Source organism: Gymnogyps californianus, chromosome 12 (assembly GCF_018139145.2).
Source record: "Gymnogyps californianus isolate 813 chromosome 12, ASM1813914v2, whole genome shotgun sequence".
Classification (NCBI taxonomy): domain Eukaryota; kingdom Metazoa; phylum Chordata; class Aves; order Accipitriformes; family Cathartidae; genus Gymnogyps; species Gymnogyps californianus.
Genome location: NC_059482.1, coordinates 20,574,411 through 20,588,098, shown reverse-complemented (window position 1 = coordinate 20,588,098; position 13,688 = coordinate 20,574,411). Strand labels below are relative to the sequence as shown.

The 13,688-nt window shown below is 40.6% G+C and overlaps 1 protein-coding gene across 1 annotated transcript in view; it reads right to left on the bottom strand.

The window, feature by feature from the left end:
- OSGIN1 (oxidative stress induced growth inhibitor 1) overlaps positions 1-13,688 on the bottom strand; it is a 30,072-nt gene that overhangs the window by 12,592 nt on the left and 3,792 nt on the right. Inside the window, 3 exon segments of the mRNA XM_050904116.1 lie at positions 7,158-7,269; positions 8,296-8,350; positions 10,381-10,525. The gene's annotated coding sequence lies outside the window, so the exon portion shown is untranslated.

Sequence of the window (13,688 nt, the reverse complement as noted above, 5' to 3'; positions counted from 1 at the left end):
TATGCGTGCAAACCTGCAGAAATAAAGTTGTCCTCTATGTACAAGAAGAGGAGATCCTCTCCATTTCCCACTAGAATTTGGAAAACTAGAATCTCTATTACCCCTACAAATAAAGCCAGGATGTCTTTCCAAACCACAAGTTCTATCATTTTTGCACACAGTACAATTCTTTACAGGAAAATGTTCATGTACAACAATAACCTACTGTCCTTTATTTGCTTGTACAGTAAGACCATTGAATACAGCAATTTGGCGGCTTCTTTTTTATAGATATCCCAACAAACCCTTCACATGGAATACATATCAATGTTATGTTTCTCCTTGTGTACCTTGCCTGGAAACAAATAATTCAGCCCAACACTTTGCCTGCACAAACTTTCTAGAAAAGGAAGTAATTGTGCAGTCTGCACTTGGCCTGGCAGCCAGCCTTTGACCTACAAATTTATGCAATTCACTTATATTTTCTTCCTGTTTTACTGCAAGCAGTGTCATTCAGATTAGTTACGTGCCCAAGTAAAAAGCTCATACGGAGATTTCCAGCATGACTTTGCATTATCTCTATTCATAGCTGTCAGAGTATGCAGTTGACTAACAATACTAACTTCTTTCTTTGCACAAACTGACAAAAACACTTTATTGCTGCACAGATTTAAGGGTCTTTAGAGGGCTTCAGATTTTTACAGAAAAAAACTCCCCTAAACTACTGGTCTGTAGGCTCATTCATTGAGGTGTATTGCACTATACTCCAGCTGAGATCTGAGGAATCCACATCTGTATCACACAGGGTACAAATGGATTTGTCAGACTTAAGTGGAAACTGACAGTAAAATGAATTATTTGCAAGGGTTTCTCCTCTGTTCTTTAAATGTTTCCTTTTAAAAATAAAATAGTAAAGCTTAGCCTCTAATGAACATTATCCAGAAAACAGATACTAAGCTAGATTAGCAAGACACCACCAAACGATCTAGCAAAAGCAAAATAATACTTATGCAGCAGCTCGTGAAAAGCTTGTTTCTTTAAAAAGTTGTTTGTTTTTTTTAAATAGGACCTATGACATTAAGGACTGCCTTCAGATAATGTAAAGGATCAATTCTATCCTTGTCTGTACTTGCAAAAACACAGGGCACAGGGTAGAGCACTACATTTGCTTTTATATGAATCAGCTGTGCACATAATACAATGGTAGCAAATCATCCCCTATCAGGGTGTAGGGAGGAATTCAAAACACTGCACCACTCAGTCCCCACCTGAGAAGGTTTTGGCCTGCAGAAAAGAGGGGCAGACTTCATTGGCAGTCATTCATTCCACCTTCAATTCATACTCTGCAGTTCACAGTATCAACAATCCTGGGTGCATTTGTTGCCATGGTCAGTTTGTTTCCCTTTAGGTCAGCCACAATACAGTTCTCAGAACTCCAACAAATTGATGCTATGTTCTAGCAAGGTAAAATTTGAAGAATATGCCAGGAAGCATGGACAGAGCCATAGCGCTGTTCTGGGGGAACATTTTGCACTTGAACCATCCCCTATTGCAAGAAATTTCCTTCTTACCAATTGACTTTTCACCTCAGGTCATTAAGTTCTACTCATGAACCTGTCAGACCCGATTCTGCTGTCTCCTGATTTGAGGGAGCTTAAGGAGTAACATCCCTCTGGTGCCAGAATTCACTGCTGTTACCCCTGCTGCTGACTATGCATGGCAGAACACTTCTTACAGTACCTCTCTAGCATCCACCCTCCCCTCTAGCCAGACTTAAAGTGTACCATCACTCCATGCCAAATTATCATGACATACTACATTGTTTCATACATAAAAACTTTATGTTATGCTAGTTTTTTTGTAACTGGAGGATCACACTGGGAGTGTTCCTCTATGGGCCACAGTAGTGTTTTGATGCTTTGGTGTTTCTTTCAATTATGGTAAAACACAAATATAAGATTCTGCGTGTTTTCTGCCTAAGAGAACATTAAGTGCTTCACACACACACACACACACACCCCCCCCGACTGCAGATCGTTTAATCTAAGGCAGAATCTCAAATTCAAGTGTTAGAAAACCTGACCAAGTATTTTGGTTCTGTATGATCTCTGTGCAGTACCTAAAATCCAGTTTCGCTCTGTTGCTGCCTAAAGCATCTCCACCTTTTTCACACAGGAAAGCTTACACTTACAAAACTGTATGTTAGCTTATGAACCAAAACTAGAGCCCACATATTTAATGATAATAAATGGCTTGACATCAATACTGAAACATTTTACCTGTTTCTTTTTGCTTCAACTAAAAAAACCCACGTTTGTCACCAACACCATAACCTGCACCCACACCAGCAAGATGCTGCCTGTAGATGTCCTGGCACCCCGCCCAAATCAGAAGCAGCAAGCTGTGGCCATGCCACCCCTGACAGCAGCTGAATCCCTGAAGTATGTTACTTGCTCTGCTAAATGACAGAGGTAAAAAAGCCATGGGGAAGCCCAGATAACTGCTAGGCTTGACAGATAAAGCAGCTCAGGCAACTTTGCAATTGAGACCCAGTTCTGCTCCCAGTTATACTTGTGACTTCCTACATGTGTTTGTGCTTTCACATGGCTTCCTCTAAAGAAAGATTTGGCCCAGTGCGTGTGTTCTACTTTCCGGTGTCCCTGCCAAGGCCATATCTGTCCCGTGTTCATACTTTTTGCAGTGTTTAGGCAGCTGGGTCCAAGGGGAGAGAAGTAAAGGTTCACCGCACCCATTTGTTATTCAAAGGAACATTGACCTCCCAGTCAGATAAATGATTGAAATGGTTTTGTCCTAGTAACCTGGAAAATTGTTTGAGGAAAGTAAAAAACAAAACCTTACATTTTGCTGGAACTATTTTAAAACAGTGAGTTTTGCTTTTCCCTGCTCTCAACTCATTACCGTGAAGTCATTCTCTGTCTGTTCTAAGAGGGTCATCTTCATAAATCAATGAGACCAAACCAAAGATTTTCACCACCCTTCATTGTCCAGAGGCATCAGCCACTTCCACCACTGTGTCTTGAAAGCATCTGTTAAGAAATAAACATGGGGAGGTGAGAATCAATCGTGCTACCCAGGAGGGCTATGAAGCTCTACTGTCTGCATTCATGCAGTCATATCTGTGGCTACTCTGCAGTAAAGACTTGTGTGGGCACTCTAGTGCATTCTAAGAATGCCTTATTGGGAGATCTCACACATCTTCTCTAGCCAGGCTAAGGGAACAATAATGGAGAGCATTAGCAGAGATCCAGCTAGTCTGTATAAACACACCCTGAAAAAGATGTTCCTAGCAAGTACAAAGTAGCCCACTATACTGTGAGATAGCAGGGGATATCTTGCAAAAATACAGTCACTCTGAGTTCACATGTGAGGTGTCCATGCAGAGAAGTAGTGCAGGGTGCATGCATTTCCCCTGGTCCCCCTTAGAAAACAGGCCAGGACCACTGTTCTCTTTTCAGATGACAGTGTATGGGGATGATAGCCACGTCTAGTGTGCTTTCTACTTCCCAGCACATATGCTTCCTTTCAAAAACTAGTAGGATGCAAAGAGGTACAGTCCTTAGGCTGAAGGGACTACAGCCTTGCTTGTTTCCCAGAAGGACTGGGCCTTTGCAGATACTTTGTTCCCAAAGTGCAACACGCAGAGGAAAGCTCAGCTCACATGCACTGCACTCAGACCTCCATCATGATCTCAACATTGATGTGGTTTGGGGAAAAAGTAAACACATGTGCTTTCATTTCAAACAAACAGCAGCTATGACCTAGTCAAAGATTAAACTGCACATGAAGCTGGTAGGGAATTTTCCTCTTATCTTAATGTCAATATATTCATAAATATTTACATGAGTTCAGGATAGCAGGATCATTTGAAGACACAGCCTTTAGCCTCTACAACCTTACAGTCAGTGTTTAGTTATGTTCTTTTAATCTATACTAGTATTTAGCAACTGATAACTTAATTTAATAAACTGCTGTATCATATTATGATGTGCCAGACTGAGCAACTTGGCAAGCATATGCTCTGAAGCAGAAAATATCCCACAGAAGCTAATGTTCATGATTTCTTGACTGGAATAACCAGTCTTGAAGTAGGAGGCACAGCCTAACTGTGAGCACTGAGCATCTTTTCTGTACATATTTTCCCTCAAGGCAAAACAGTACTTTTCAAATACAAGTGGGTAATTCAAAACTGGAAAAGGAGCATGTAATGCAATGAGCTTGTTTAACTCAGTAACACAAAATTCCATGAAGAGGGCTGCAGAAAGCTGTTGGAGATTCTTGGATTCCTTTCCTTGCCACAGCTTAAGCCATTCTGCAGCTCTTTAGCCTAACTTTAAAGTTTTCTTTCCTTTACTCTATCAAGATCAGGAATCACTTAATCAAGACAAAGGATTTAGAAGCATTCCTGAAAGGCTTAGAAATGTATAGCTAAGGGCATCCAGAGCTAATATAGCCAGCATTATCAATTTCTTCAAAGAAAAATAAGCATTTCTGCATCAGAGCACAATAGTTTTTAGCTGTGAGGGTTTAGAAAGGACTGTGCTAGAGTTATCCTGCAACTTCCTACCCCCAGGGTTTATTTTCATCTTCCTCTTAAACAGCTGATACTATCAGGAGGTAGATGCTGCTTAGATCCAGGTTACCAATTCTAATGTTCCTGACTTGCAACATTTTCTTTCTGTGTAACTTTAAGAGTCTCTGGGAAATTCCAAGAGATTGTAGCACGCAAGTCCTTTCCTCTTAACAGGGCTTCCATGCACATTGAAAGATCTACTGAAGTGATACATTCAAATGTAAGTTTTTCTTAGACCCCAGTTTCCCCTCACAGTAGCACCACGTGCTGCAACGCTGACTGCCAGGAGTGAAATTTAAAGTCCCTTGGAACTGTTCTGCATAAAAGTGGATAAACCAGTATCTTTTTCAAAGACAATCTTATCACGTAGTCACAGTGTAACAGTCATACATTAAAGTGTAACAAAATTATTTCATAGGTCAAGGTTTCTCCCCTGTAATTGACAGCTCTGTTTCTAGACTAGTTTAAGGAGGCTGGAACATGAAAGGAGCTGCCACTTGCTGTAAAATAGAATGTGCTATTTTGAAATACATGCATATATTCTGGTGTCATTTCTGTGGTTTAGGAACATACAAAATATTCACTATGAACTCTGAAAAGATTTGGCACAGTGTACTTACAGGAAAGAAAAAGGCAGGATTTCTGCACAAGAATAAAGCCATTCAGTAACTAATCCCCCAATGCATTTGTTTTAGAAATACCTAGCGATTTGTGTAATTCCACATCTAGCTGACAGTCATCCATTTTTGCACATGTCAAAGCTTAAAGCTGAGCATAGGTCAATGAAACAAGTGTGCAATGCCGCTGTAGAAAGAATTATCTTTCAAGGTACATATGCAGCATCTAACGGATTAAAAACCAAAATTCCCTGAAGATCCTGTTCAAGTTGCTTTTTTCGGGGAAATTTCACTAAAGATGTCTTCCTTGCTTCTCCTCCCCAGCTATATTACCAAAAGCTTACTATTCCTGTTTCAGGTGTGTTTTTTGCTTGAATGACTTTGGGTTTGGTTTGGGGTTTTTTTTAGTGTGCTTTATTTTTTGTCTATCAAGCAGCTATTTCTAGACTAGAGATGAGAGACTCTAGATTAGTCCTATGCCCTTGCCAATAATTATTCCATAGAGAGAAATAACTTATAATCCACTCACATTTTTGGCAGCTGTCAGACCAGCTGCAGCATGCCCCAATTTTTGTGTTTTTCCACAGAGAAATTGTCCCAAGTAGGGATGAAAAGGAGGAGGTGTTTCTGGTTCCCTGGTCAATATTTGTCTTGATTGTGAAAACGCTAAGTTTGAATCATCAGGCCAAACCTCTACCAAAGAGCCTGAGGACTGTAATATTAAGTGACCCTTTACCTCGAGGCTGAAGCCATGCAGCAGAGCTGTGACAATGAAGTACCTGACTCGCTCTGTTTACCAGTCCAGACTGATATCTGCTCAGCAAGGCAGAATGGTGTGGCACTAAGGCGACCAGAAGTGCAGGCTATCCGATATCAGTTCCCTGGGAGCTCTGACCAGGGTGTTATCTAAAGCCTTCTTTTGCACTCCTGACACCCTGAAGGTTAACATTCAAGGCTATCAGCAATAACTGCAGATCAGAGCTATTCTGCCATGTCATGAGGAGCTTATGTCCTTGTCTCTGCTGTTGCAGCTCGCTGTGCCTGAACACGTGCCTGAGTTGTCACACTACATACTAGAGCTCACTGTATCTGCACTGCCTGTAGGGGCACAAGATAGTACAGGCCAGACTGTCTCAAAGGGTCCATCCAGTCTGGTATCCCATCCTCAGCAGTGGGCATTAATAGACACCCACAGAAGAGAACAGGACAAGCATGTGATGCTCGTCTTTTGTCTTCCCCTACCTCCAGCTATTTGCAGCTGAGGGAACTGGCTGAAATCTGATGAGGTCTGTTGACTTGCTAGTGCCTTCCATTTATTTTCATTTCGTTCCTAGAAATTTCACATGCAGCCTCTAGTACTTGTATTGAATGGAGATTACACAACTGATCCCTCTCCACACCACTCAGCTCTATATACTTCTGTTACATTCCTCTCAGTCTTCTCACTTATTCCCAATACAGAAACTATTCCATACCTTACATCAACCTGTTTTGCCTCCTCTAGACCTTCTCCAGATCTCTCATATGCTGAGATGAGAAAAAACAGCACATCATCCAGTAATCTAAGCACAGATGAACCATAGGTTTATGCAGCAGCCTTCTGGTTTGGCCTCCACCCTTTCCTAGCACTTAATTTGCTTCACTACCAGTAAGCACTGACCTGACAGTTCCACAGGACTATTTATCATGACCTTAGATTCAAGTTCAAGCTAGTCCCTACTCTGACTGATCTTCCTTGCCTGGGCCTGTGCCAGGGTGTGAGACAACACATAGGAATTGTGCAAAAGTGTGAAGTAATATGACAGTACAGAAGCATTGCACAGCTTGTTCTTCAAACCAATGAAGTCACCCACATGCCTGATAAGCAGCAAACTGGAAAGCCTTGAAGACTTTCTGGATACTTCTTGTTCACAAAGAAACCTCAACAAAATAACTGAAGGGCAAGTGTGTGGGAGGAACCATGTTCTCACCTTGTATCTCAGGAGGCAAGTGGCCTTAGGTAAACATAGTACAGAAACATGAAGAGCTCATATTGCACTCCATCCCCTGGCCTGATCTTGATGTGCTCTTACTCTCTCTCACCTGGAAAAAAGCATACATGAAAAGCTTATGCAAAGTCACTTGTAGGTTTGCCTCAGGAGTGGTTGTTACTCATGCTTATTTGAAAGAGACCAAGTACATGCACAGCCAGTGAACGTACCAAACCCTTAGCTAACCTGGAATAGACACAATGGATATTAAGCAGCACCAAAGTAATGTACAGGACTTCTAAAGTACTCCCTACCCTTATTGCAACCAGGAAACACAGCAGAGGCTGTTGAGCCTGGGAGAGCCAAGTCTTCTGTGTCTGCTACCCACGCTGCAATGTTCAACCCCCTTTTGCATGCAGACTTGCTAGAAAAGCAGCCCATTCTGTTGGCCTTCCTTCGAGTTTTGCTTCTCCACTTCAGGCCAACAATCCCAGCATACAACTAAGTCACTGTTGTACTACATCATTCTCCATCTATTGTCTCTTACTCCATCTTCCACTATGACCTACCTTGCAATCTTCATTCTTGTCTCCCTGCAGTCTCTCCCTACCCTTTTCTCACCCCTGAGCCCACTGAGTTATGTTAAAAGCTTTTCTATTGGTGACCATGAAGAAAGCCAGCCAGGCATTCATAAATGTCTCAGCAGAGTTTTGGCACTCAGCATTCAGTGCATTGCAAAGTCAGTGCCTCTGAAAAATCAAGTCGCACACCCTGCCACAGCCATGTTTTGTGGCACTTAGGAATTCAGCTCCTGGCCCAGAATTGCTCCAGCACGCTGACTGGCACTGCAAAGTGCACTGCAAAGGATCAGGAATCCACAGTTGAGAACTGAGTTTCTGGGCAAATGTTTTCCACTGAAAGTACTGTTGAGAGAATTTATAAGTTCAGTGAAAAACATGTAAAAATTTCAGTTGCATCTAAATATTATGAAATTTCAACACCAGGAAAGCACATTTTATTTCTTCACTTACAGGATTTAAAAAAAAAAAATCTAAAAATTTAAACCTAAGATTAAAAAAACCAAGGAAAGTAACATGCTTCATTCTAAAAGGAATTTTCTTTTTCTTACATCACTTACCAAAACCACTACCATCAGTGTACACCTGACACTTTATTCAACTCTTCAATTCAGCCTGTGAATAAAGATATCAACTATAAGCACAACTGTATTGGGAAATAAATTGTACTTCATACAAGGTTTGCAAGGTAAAAAAATATCACTGTTGAACAGTTATCTTGAATTACTTTCCTTTTCTGTTTCATAGATTTTAATTTGAATTTAAGCATACATGTGATTGCAAAAGAGCAGCTGCACTCAGTTAAGGATAGACATGTGATCAAGTACTTTTGCTGAGGAAAGTATTTGTTACAATGCTTAGTATCTTCAAGTTCTTTCCTGAATCAAAGCTTTCCACTTCGTGTCAAATGTTATGGCAGTCATTGATCTTAAGATAGAATGACACAAAAGTAGCTTTAGCCAAATAATTTTAGTTACATGCATCTATAGACCTATGCAACCTTGCCATACATCCCTCCAATTTTTATGAAGTTTTTCACCTGTGTTGTATTAACACAAACTATTACAATGGAACATAATTTTATAAAATACACTTTTTGTTTTGTTTTGTTTCCCATAAAACCTTGCTACAGGATTTTGAGTACCACTTAGCTTTGGGATACTTTCATATCTTGAAAGTGAAATGCATTCAGTATAGTCTTGATGGTTTTCTCCCTGTTCTGTTATTTGGGAAAGGGTAAGCAAACTTGTCCTGCTGTTTAACACCATTAAAAGTCAAGAGTGTCATTACTAAGCTGTGTCCTGAGAGTGCACTCAAAGATTGCACAGTTCAAATACACAAAAGTGTAGCAGAAAAGAAAAAAGTCCAATCAAATAACTGAGTGGCACACAAATGAACATATAATAGCAGAAATCCTCTTACAAAAGAATAGGAGAATTTTGTAATATAAAGGAAAACCTCTAATCTTAACAGGGTGTCAGTCTGTCACATGAGTGTCATAGGTGTGACTGGGTGTCACATGAATGCTTTCAATCATTTAAGGACACAGAAACAGTTCACAGAGATTAAGCGTCTGCTTATTAATTGCCATAACAGAGGCAAGGAGTGAACCCAGATCTCCTGGCCTGTGCTTCAGCCACAGGGCTACTCTAGCACAAGAATTATCCCAATTTCTTGCTGTGCTGCAAGAGAACAACCTGTGCCACACCTTTCTCTGCCTGATCACAAATACTGAGCACCTCATTAAAAAGTGCTAAAACTTTCTAATACAATAGACTAAGTGATTTGTAATAGTTATTTACAATATAAGTTCATTTTTAGTTATAGAATATGATCCCCCAGGAATGAATTCACATTTGCATGCTGTGAGTAGGTTTTTTTGGCCCGAGATGCCTGTGCAGTCTCCTCAGCCATTTGCATGCTGTGAGTAGGTTTTTTTTTGGCCCGAGATGCCTGTGCAGTGTTCTCAGCCATGCAGCATCCTGTAACATACCCAAGCACTGTTCAGGCATGTTCTGCTGTAAACAGGCATCTCTTCTGCTACAGTTGTTAAACCTTCCGCATCACCAGGATAGAGTGCATTTCATATCATTCTTGCTGAAAACCCCCAACAACCCCTCTGTAATAGGTCACTATAGGAACAGTCTATGGCTTAGATATTCCTGCATCTTTATAGCTACATTATTTTTCAGTTTCACATCTCTCCAAGATGTTGCAGTTTTCTACAGAACTGCAGTTTCTACAGCAACTTTGCATATTTTCCAATATACAAGCATTTATTTCCTAATAAATATGTTAATGACTGAAACAAGCAGTCTATTACAGCAAGTTTGTTGAACTTTGTGTTAAAACTATTTGTATGCTGCATTTATCCTGGAGGCATGTTTGTCCCACAGGTTCTGATCTTATCTTTAGCCTGTATGGAGAAATTACTTCCATGAACTTTGGAAGGTCAACTTGTTAAACATCTATCCACTCTCCCCTACTCTTCCTAATCTTCTAGAAATAATAATTAACTTAATTTTCTGAGAAGGGAATGATGACTTTACTACCCAATTCGTGTTATGTGTTTCAGATGACTCATATACTGCAACTATGCTGCCTCCAAGGGTTTTTCCCAACAAAAATTCCTTACTGAAACTTACCAAGTGATTTTTTTCTGTTCCTTACTTCTTCAGCCAAGAAGCAACATACTTTTCTAAAACTTGCAAAAGATGGCTTCATGCCCCGGTACAGGTATAAGCTCGTCAAAAGCAACCTGCCATGAAGCAGAGAGTTGCGTTTAGGACTCTGTTGGGAAATGAAACAATTGAGTCAGGCAGAACTCCGTGCCAAACCTCTTCTGCCTAATATCAACTTCAGTCCCGTAAAGATTCTGCCAAAGTCTTTGGAAATCAGTTGCCCAATACCACTTTGGGAATAATACTGGCATACTCACTGGAGCAGAGCAGATATTTCAGCAGCTTGCTGAAGGAGTGTTTGGTGCATCAAAAGAATGCGCCTAGCACAGGAAGGCAGGTTCACCAGTTACAGCTGGCAGAGGGAGAAAAAGAGCCTTAAGGGAAATAAACCCATCTCTAGCTGATTAGGTGCAACAACTCCTCGGAGGAAACTTGCTAGTTTCAGCAGCAACCAGCTTCCGCCACTGGAGAGAGGTGTCACACAATACATCCTATTCCACAGGCCATTGCTCACCACAGAATTGCTCTAAAACCTGGGAAATACAGATCATAGTGTATTGCATTTGAACGACACTAGCCCACATCTCCAGAGATGCCTTGTCTACTGAGGAAGTCACCTGTTGGGAGGCCAGCAGGTACCCCACATCTCTCTAACTCAAACAAAACTTGCTAGATTGTTTATTTAAACTCCTAAACATACAGCTGTTTTGAAAGAAGTCCAAGGCATACAAAAAGTGTCTGAGCAACACATTAAAACAAGCCTGAATTTCAAGTTTATAGGGTTTCATTAAAATGGCCTAGTATCAGGTATCACAAAGGAGTTCTTTCTGGCTGAGTATCAGTGATAGATGAAAGGGAATTTGTTAGCTGAGATACCATAAGATAGCTGCCAGAATTACATACAACCTTAGCCAGTTAGTTCCTTACTTTCAGAAGTACTTTTTTCATAAAAACTAGGATCATTTTCCTCCTGGTTTTACTCAGTTTAGTGTTGAGCAAGGCAGTTAGTCTTTAAGGGATAAAACAATAAACATTTTTTCAGCTTGTAAATGCAGCTCATACATGTTAATTACCCACTTCAATCTCCTCATCTGAAACACTAACAAGAATGGGGGGGGCGGGGAGATGCCGGTCAACATTCCTGAAAACTTACTTTTGAAACATCTTGTGTGTTTTGTTTTTAAGAGGGGTCTGAGCCAAATCACACCACATTAAATAGAAAGGCTTGTTGAAGCAAAGGTAAGCATTCCAACTAGTTGCAAGGGCATTTGGATTAACCTTCCTATATAATTGATATATTAGAATGTTTTTGTAATATAGGAAAAGGTACAATGTTTTTCCACACACCAAGGCAGTAATCTCAAAGTCTTCGGAAGAAACCTGGTAAAGAGAAGATCAATCAAACTAGGATCAGATTGCTCCTTTTCTAGTAGGGCTTTGCTTTTTCCTAGAAAACACACTTGCATTTCTAAGCACAGAAAAAGACAAATTAATATTAAAAATGAGCAAAAGTCTTTTCTAGAGCTTTGAGCTGGACCAGTCTCCCTCCATCCTACAGCTGTCAAAGGAATACCCAGAAACATGTTTTCCAGTCCATGTACATAGGTAAAACACAGTAACACTAACCAGTTAAAAAAGTACAGCCTATGGCTCTGTGGGCTGCCAGTCCCTCTCCATTTCTTAGGAATGTGCTCCTAATCTGTCTCTGGAACAGTCTCTACCAAAGACATTTATTCAGACTCTTCTCAGAAGAGAAGAGAGCTGAAAGAAGGTGCATGACTACTCACACAGTAAATACACAGCCCTACATGTTGCAAGAGTATTAAATGTTTGTGCAAAACATCAAGTTAATAAAAACAAATAGATTACAGAAACCTTGACCTGCTTGCAGTTGTATTTATGGTAGCAGCTTCTTTAAGTTATATCTGCAAGTCTTTTCTTCCCTGGCTCACAGCAGCAGCCTGTGCAAATCATTCAGAGTTGATCTGAACAGAGTCTGTTGCAGTCCACCACATGCTGCTTCCATTTATGTGAAAACAGGAGTTCAGAGATTCCTTTCTTGCTTTCGAAACATCTTCAGCTGCTCTTTCAATTCCCTAACTGCTGCTGAGAGCAGCACAGATGGGCTCTAGTTTCTCTAGTCTAACATCTGCACATTTTTAGGCCCTTACAAAAGCTGGGCAGGCAACGCCTGAAGTGCCAGTTTGAGACTGACAGGTACATTTTTAACCTTTCAGCTCCACGGTTTTATTCATGCTGACAAAGCCGGGATGCTGCCCTCACCCACACTGGTGAGACCATACTGATCACTTCTCTTACCTTCTTCCTCCCTGACTCATCTTATTAAGTATCTGCCAGCAAGTTCACTTGACCTTTACCCTTATTCTAACTATCCCATTCAGGGTGTTTCATTAGATCTCAAAAAAAAAAAAAAAATCAAGTTGTGTGTGAAAAGGCGTGTTTACATTATAAGCTGTTTTTTACCTGCATCTCACATACACACTGATCAAACAAGGAATGGGCAAATAGAAATCTCATCATCTGTGATTAACAACCAGCTAGTTCCTACAATTCAGTTGGCAGAAAAAACTTGAAGACAACTCACATATGAAGCTCAGCTGCACGCAGTACAGAACTCAAACAAGACAGCAGTACCCACAGTTTTGCAGTCACATTCCCCTCACTTCCAAGTTCAGTTTTACTATATAATCAAAGAATAAAAGATTCAGATCTGAGAATTCAAAAGTGGAAAGGGCTCCAATGTTTTGTTGAACTAGAAGCATCCAATCTGAACAAGTCTGAGATGCTGTGAAAGATAAAGACTCACACCTAGAGAAACCAGAAGCCTGTTACTTTGCAAAGGCATCCAGCTTCCTAAGATAGTGAACTATATTAGAGCAGAAAGCATTAGCACCTGGTCTGCCCACAGACATGATCTCTTACTGACCTGTGCATCCTCAGTGAGATCAACAATAAGTAATGAGTCCTATGAGAGGGATAAAAAGGTTTTCATCCTTGTCAAGGATTAACTCAGTTGCATAGCTTGTTATAGCTCCCTGGATGTTCTCTATTCACTGTCCAACACTCAAATTGTTGGAAGATGTGACAGTACCACAGTCACCTTACAGTAGCAGAAGGGGCTTTACTTCTGTCTGTCCTGCACTTCAGAGCACTTTTCAGCTATGCCTAGATATTAAAAGTGTTAATTTAAACTCAGAATATGATTTTAAAAGCAATGGGTAGAAAGATTTCAAAGTCCTGTGTCTTGACAC